Source organism: Phascolarctos cinereus, unplaced genomic scaffold (assembly GCF_003287225.1).
Source record: "Phascolarctos cinereus isolate Bilbo 61053 unplaced genomic scaffold, phaCin_HiC Scaffold_5;HRSCAF=322, whole genome shotgun sequence".
Classification (NCBI taxonomy): domain Eukaryota; kingdom Metazoa; phylum Chordata; class Mammalia; order Diprotodontia; family Phascolarctidae; genus Phascolarctos; species Phascolarctos cinereus.
In genome coordinates this window covers 321,391,540-321,398,818 of record NW_027555958.1, presented here as the reverse complement: position 1 = coordinate 321,398,818, position 7,279 = coordinate 321,391,540, and the positions used below count along the sequence as shown (strand labels likewise).

The following is a 7,279-nucleotide window of genomic DNA, read 5'->3' as shown; positions in this document are numbered from 1 at the left end:
ATTTATCTATTTATTTATTAGGCAATTGGGGTTAAGTGACTTGCCCAGGGTCATACAGCTAGTGTCAAGTGTTTGGTCTGAGGCCAGATTTGAACTCAGGTCCTGCTGACTTCAGGGCTGGTGCTCTATCCACTGCACCACCTAGCTGCCCCTGTGGAAATACTTTTGAAACAAACACACATCACTTTATTGAACAACAGTCAAGACTGGTAATAGGTATACCTCCATCGGATTTGTGTAATATAGCCAAAAAGCCTCTATATGGAACCTTTGAAATAGCTAAGATCCAAGATGGAGTCAAAAGGCCCTTCATGGGAGAAACCACAGAAACATAGCCAATACTATGTTGGCAAAGAATCATCGAACAAATATATGTCAGGCAGATTTGTTTGTGGAAACTGAAGGGTTTATGATGGCAATTCAAGACTGAATCATTGCCATGAGAAACTAAAAAAGGGGTTAGGGGAAAAGGAAAGGGAACAAGAATTTATTAAGTTTCTACTATGTACCAGGTAGAGATAGCTAGGTGACTCAGAATAGAGAAAGCAGCAGAAGTGAAGTCAGCGAGACCTGAATTCAAATCTAGCCTCAGTCATTTATTAGCTGTGTGACCCTGGGCAAGTCACTTAACCTCTGTTTTACTTAATCCACTTGGAGAAGGAAATAGCAAACCATTCCATTGTCTTTGCTAAGAAAACCTTGTGAACGATATTGGTGTGCTATGGTCCACTGGGTCATGAAGAGTTGGACGTTACTGAACAGCTGAACAGCAACAATGTATGAGGTGCTATGGTATGTACTTTATGAATGTTATCTCATTTGATGATTTCTCCTTAAGGAGCATGGACTTTGTGATCAAGTCTCTTGATGCTTGGTGTAACACTCTTTGTATTGCACTAGGCTAGCTCGATAATAATCTATATTAGAGCTATGCACAAAGCATTTATGTAATATCTGCTGTTCTGCATCACCTGATTTGTAGTACTGAGTAACCTGGCTAAATAAACAGTCTATTTTTTCTGCTTCTCAGTTGTAATCCTTTAGTGTTGCTTTTAGGAGTGTCACAGGGGATTTGGAGGGATTAAGAAACCAAAACAACCTGGTTGGTGAAAGCACGCTATTCATGGGACCCAAAGGCTGTCCTTTGATCTCTCCTTTAGCCATAGGCTTCACTGGCTGCTGCATCCTCAGTCACTAGGAGGTGAAGGGATAGAGTGTAGATGACTCAGTGTAAACTTATCTCCACTTTGGAAAAAGACCTCAAAGAGTACATCCTATTGAACCTGGCTTTATAGCATATGCCATCTTTATGTATAAAGGACACAGAACTATAGAATCTCAAAACTGAGATATCAGAGGACCTCAGAAGCCAATAGAGTCCAACTCCTACTAGAATCATGGATTTGATTGACCACATCCCCAGAGGTGGTCAGTCATCTAGACTCCACTTAAACATCTTAAGTGCTGTAGCTAAAGTGCATTGTTGTTCAGTCATTTTTCATATCTGACTCTTTGTGACTCTATTTGGGGTTTTCTTGGCAGAGATACTGGAGTGGTTTGCCATTTTCTTCTCATTTTACAGATGAAGAAACTGAGGATGAAAGTGACTTGCCCAGGGTCACACAGCTAGTAAGTCTGAGGCTGGATTTGAACTCAGGCCCTCCTGACTCCAGGCCCAGAACTCTATCCACTGTGCCACCGCTAGTAGCTGTCCTGAAAGTACAGATCCAGTCCCTTTCTCCTACTCTATGTAGAAGACATTGTGCTTGGTGGCCAGTATACATATCTTAATACCTTAATCTCTGATGAGGGTATTAAGAATTAGATCTAGAAAACCGTTTAGAGATCAGTATTCCAGTCACCTTATCTTGCAGTTGAGAAAAATAAGACCCATAGTAGGAAAGGGATATTGCAAATCAGCAAGTAAGGTTTAGCCTAGAACTCACATTTACCAGTTCCTCACCCAGAATTCATTCCAGTGGAAGTCTGGGAAAAAGAGATTTCTGACCACATCCATGTCTCCAAATGGGCCCTTGATAAAAGATATATTGAATCGAATTCAATAATATATTCTGTCTCAGACTTCTGGTTCCCAGTTTCTTGTCTCTTTCTCTGGATTGGATCCTTTTGAGTTTGCCTTATACCTTTTTTTGATGGCCATGGTCCAATAGCTTTTGTCAAAAATGTTAGTTAGAGCTAAGGCCAGGGGAACTGTAGGGTTTACAATTTCTTCCCTTTGGACCACTTGGAGAGACAGAGGGCAGGGAAGGAAGGAAGGAGAGAAGGAAGGAAAAGTGAGGGAGGGAAAGAAGGAAGGAAAGAAGAAAGGGAAGGAAGGGAGAGGGAGAAAAGGAAGGAAGAAGGAAAGAGGGAGGGAAGGAAGGGAGGAAGGATGAAAGAAGAAAGAGGAGAGAAAGAAAGGAAGAGAGGAGGGAGGTGAGTGCCTAAAGCACTGTGAAGTTAAGTGACTTACCCAGTCACACAGCCATTGTATGTCAGAGGTGGGATTTGAACATAGAGCTTCCTGGCTTTAATTAAGGCCAGCTTTGTATCTATTATGGCACCACTGCCCTGGAAATAGTAGATGTTCAATAAATGCTTCTTGCATGGGGATGGATTGGTTTAGGAAAGGGGCTTAAATTTCAGGAGTTGGGAAGGGAAAAGATTGGAAATAGTTCCTAACTTCGTCTTTCTGATTCCCTTAAACACCAGGATTCCCCCAGTGCCTTAAGGTTGCCAGGTAACTTTGCAAAACAAAATGCCCTGCCCTTGTGACCACACCCCTAGAGATGTGTTATTTCTTCCTGTTAGAATGTAAGCTGTTTTAGGGCAGGGACTAACTTTGTTTTGTATTTGTGTTCCCAACAACAAGCATTGTGCCTGGTACAAGATAAATGTTTAAAAAATTTCCCTCCCTCCCCCTCCCTTCCTCCCTCTCTTTCTTCTTTCCTTTCCTCACCCTTCCTTCCTTCCTTCCTTCCCCCCCTCACATTTCCTTCCTCCTTCCTTCCCTCCCTCCCTCCTTCCCTTCCTTCCTATATCGCTTTATATTTACAAAGTATTTTATATCCATGTCTCACCTGGTCTTCACAAGGTAGGCAGTATAAACATTATTTATACCCCCACCCCCACCGCCATCCCCAGATGATGGAGGGCCAGCTTGGTTGGGTGCAAGAGGACTGGATGTGGAGTCAGCAGACTTAAATTGGGATCCTAGCTCTGCTACTTTAAAAAAAAGAAAAAGTTCTAAACTCCTAATTCCATAAACTTGCCTGAGTTACTTCCACCTCCGAACTTTAGTTTTCTCATCTGTAAGATGAGATGGCTGCATTGGACAATCTTTAGGGCTTCTGACACTTCAAAACCTCAGGAACCTTGGAAACAGAGGCTACAGGTGTTTAAGTGACTTTGCTACTGCCATAGACATCCTCAAGTCAGGTTTCTGTCTTTAGATTCAGTGCTTTTTAATTTTTTAATTTAATGAATGCCATTCTCCCTCCAACGTGCACAGATGAATTTCTCTTGAGGGTAAGAGGAGGGAGACAGGAGAGGGAAAAAAAAAAGGGTAGAAGACTGAGGACAGGAGCTGTGTTTTTTCCTCACTCCCAAGTTGAAGACCTCCTCAAGTCGAATGGAAACTTTGTCCCACACAACACTGTGGCTCTTAGAACTCTGGAGGACATTCCAAAGTCCCTTGTCCCATATCCCGGCTCCCTCCTTCCTCCTGCCATGGAAACAATTTGTCCTTTGGGCATCCCTCAGGGGCTCTCTCCTCTTTCAGGTTCAGAACCTGTGGGAGGTGGTTATGGGTAATGAGGAGGGATGGAGCTAAGGGCTGGGTGAGGAAAGTTGAGTAGGTTAATATTATAATTAAACTTGGCTGAGTATTGATGTGTCTCTAATTATCAGGGTGGAGTGTAATTGATGGGGATTGGGAAAGGTATGTAGGAAGGGCTGCTGTGAGTAAATCCACCAATCCTTAGCACATGTCACTTTGGGTCTCTGGTGAGAGATTCTGTCTTTGGAGCTTTAAACCCTAAGTCCTACCTGAGCAGCAGAATTTCACTTGAACCAGATATGCCATGAAGCCTTTCTTTATCTACCTAAGTGTTCAGTGACCCCAGACCTTTCTTTTCCCACCTAGAGAAGATAGAATTCAGGGATGCAAAGGACTTAAATTGTCATCTAATCACATCTTCCCATTTTACAGAGAAGAAAACTGAGGCCTAGAGAGAAGGGACTCCCTGAAGTCCACAAATGTAGTAACAGAACCAGAATTGGAACCCAGGACCTCTGACTCTGATTCCAGTGTTCTGCTTTAGCTCCTTGAGGGTAAGAATTTTTTCATTTTTGTCTTTGAATCCCTAGCACCTAGCACAGTGTCTAGTATATAGTAGGCATTCAATAAATGCTTGTCGATGATTACTTAACTGCCGTTTCACTTCAGAAACTATGGTTAAGGCTTCAGAGGCCTGTTGGTTTTTCCTGTGAATGGACAAAAGGGAGAAAATAAAGTACAATGGAAAGTGCATTGACTCTGGAGTCAGATGATCCGGATTCAAATCCTGCTTCTGCTGCTTACCAGCATGACCTTGAACACATCACTTCCCTGGGCCCCAGTTTTAGCATCTGTTAGATGAGAGAGTTGGACTAGATGGTCTCCAAGGCTCTCTGTAGCTCTAGCTCGATGACTTCATGACATTTCCCACCCTGGCTTGGCATTCTAATGACCCCTCCATGCCCGGACACTCTAAGGAGTCAGTTAATGACCTTATTTGAGCTTTCATTATTTGGGGAGTCCAGGGCTTTGACAGATGGGAAGGAACCAAAGAAATAAAACATGGCAGGTGGGTGGCCCAGAGGCTAGAGCGCTGGACTTCAGATCAGGAATACCTGAGTTTAAATCTGGACTCAGATATTTACTTGCTATGTGACCTTGGGCAAGTCACTTAACTTTTCTATGTTTCTGTTTCCTCATTTGTAAAATGGGGGATAATAACAGCACCTGCCTTTCAGGGCTGTGTGAAGAACAAATGAAATAATATTTATAAAGTACTTTGGAAACTAAAACGCTGTATAAATTCTAGCTATTATTATGGTCCATACGACGTCTTGGATTTGTGTATTTGTAATGAATGGTAAGGAAGACTGTGAAGGAGGTCAGAGTTTGTGAAAGGACAAAGAGGGATTTGGGGGCACTCCCCAATATACTGGGGAAGATGGACCATTGAAACATGTTGTAAAACCCCCTACAAACTTGTGGGCTCTTACCACAACAAGAGGAAGTAGCAGGGGACTCAGGCTCTGACCCTCGCTCTTCTACTGGGTGAACTGGGGCCTATCGCCTGACTTCCTCATGCCTCAGTTTTCTAACTTAGAAAATAGGGGATAGTGAAGCTTCCACTTTGTCTCACAGGATTTTTATGTGGGTCAAATTCACTAACGTCTCTTAAAAGTCTGTTGTAACCCACAGAGTATGAAATGGCAATGGTCAGTAAGTACTGAGTGGTTATTATGAAGAGCTGTCATAGCATCATAGACCCAGAGGGTGAAGGGACCTCAGAGGTCATCTCACCCAACCCCCTCGTTTTGTAGAGGGGGCCAATGAACCCCAGAAAGATTAAGCAACTTGTTCAAGGTTGTACATGTAGTGAGTGCCAGCAGAAGCCAGAATTTGAATCAGGGTTGAAAAAGGGGAGAATAAGTATTTTATATAGTACCTCCTATGTGCCACTTGCCCTGCTAAGCACTTCACAAATATCTTATTTGATCCTCACGACAATCCTGTGAGGTCAGTGTTGCTGTTAACCTCATTGTACTGGGCAGTTAGGGGGTATAGTGAGTATTGGGCCTAGAGTCAGGAAGACCTGAGTTCAAATTTGGCCTCAGACACTTCCTAGCTGTGTGACTTTGGGCAAGTCCCCAAGCAAATCACTTAACCCTGTTTGCCTCAGTTTCCTCATCTGTAAAATGAGCTGGAGAAGGAAATGGTGAACCACTCCAGGATCTTTGCCAAGAAAACCCCAAATGGGGTCACGAAGAGTCAGACAGGACTGCAACAACTAAACACAAGAACCTCAACAGTCAAGGAAACTGAGGCAAACAGAGGTTAAGTGACTTGCTCAGGGTCATACAGCTAGGAAGTGTCTGGGGGAATATTTAAACTTGGGTCTTCCTGACTCTAACTCCAGTGCTCTACCCACTGAATAACCTAGCTGCTTCAGCTGAGGGATTGATCAGAGAAAACTTGTTCAAGGAGATTGGTTTTGGGCCTGAGATTTGAAGACAGTGAAGGATGTGGACCAATGGAGAGATTGCAGAAGGCTTCTACTTTGGCCCCTGTGATTTCCTTTCCTGTGTGTGTGTGTGTGTGTGTGTGAGTGTGTGTGTTTTGATGGTGGGTAGCTCATCTCTTTTTGCTTTTGCTGTCTGATTAGAGACCCTGAAAATGGAGACAGACCATCACGCTGGGATTGCCTTCATTAGGTTCATCATGTTTCTTTTCTTTTTTTTTTAAATAGTTGATTTTTTTTTTATTAACACATATACATTTACTGGTCTTCTGACTTGTTGAAGCAGTAGGTTAGGCAACACTTGCCACAATAATGTCTGTCAAAATGTCTAGCTATAAAGACCCCGGCACCACATTCATCAGAAGGGCACTCTTGTCGAAGGTGGCTAATCTTATCATTCTCATCAGCCTTATAGTACTTCAGAACAGCAAGCTGAATCGCCTTTCTTACACTTATTCTTTTTGGGAGTGGAGTAAGACTTCTTCTTTCTCTTCTTGGCACCACCACAAAGCCTCAGAACAAGATGAAGGGTAGACTTCTTCTGAATGTTGTAGTCAGATAAAGTTTGTCCATCTTCCAGTTGCTTGCCCGCAAAAATCAATCTCTGTTGATCAAGGGGAATACCTTCCTTCTCTTGTATCTTGGCCTTGACATTTTCAATAGTATTGGATGGTTCGACCTCAAGGGTGATGGTCTTCCCCTCCCAAAGTCTTAACGAAAATCTGCATCGATGCACTGGGTCCACCCGTTGATGGCAGATCTGAAAGAGCTTCATCATGTTTCAAAAGCTCTTACTGCTTTCTGCTTTCACAAATACCATTTAGGAAACATTTCTTTGTCCTCTGCCTCCATCTCATCCTGAGAAAAGCTGAAAGAACTTAGAGTTGAGCCTGAGGGACTGTTCAACAGGGATGGAGCTCAATGGGGCCAGCACTATAATCTTGGCTGTCATCTTGGGTTTTCCCTACGTGGTAAGATTCTTCAGC

At 43.1% G+C, this 7,279-nt stretch overlaps 1 pseudogene; it reads right to left on the bottom strand.

Moving 5' to 3' along the window:
- Window positions 1-6,551: 6,551 nt before the first annotated feature.
- On the bottom strand, window positions 6,552-7,021 carry LOC110212154 (ubiquitin-ribosomal protein eS31 fusion protein pseudogene; annotated as a pseudogene).
- Between the last annotated feature and the right edge of the window lie 258 nt (window positions 7,022-7,279).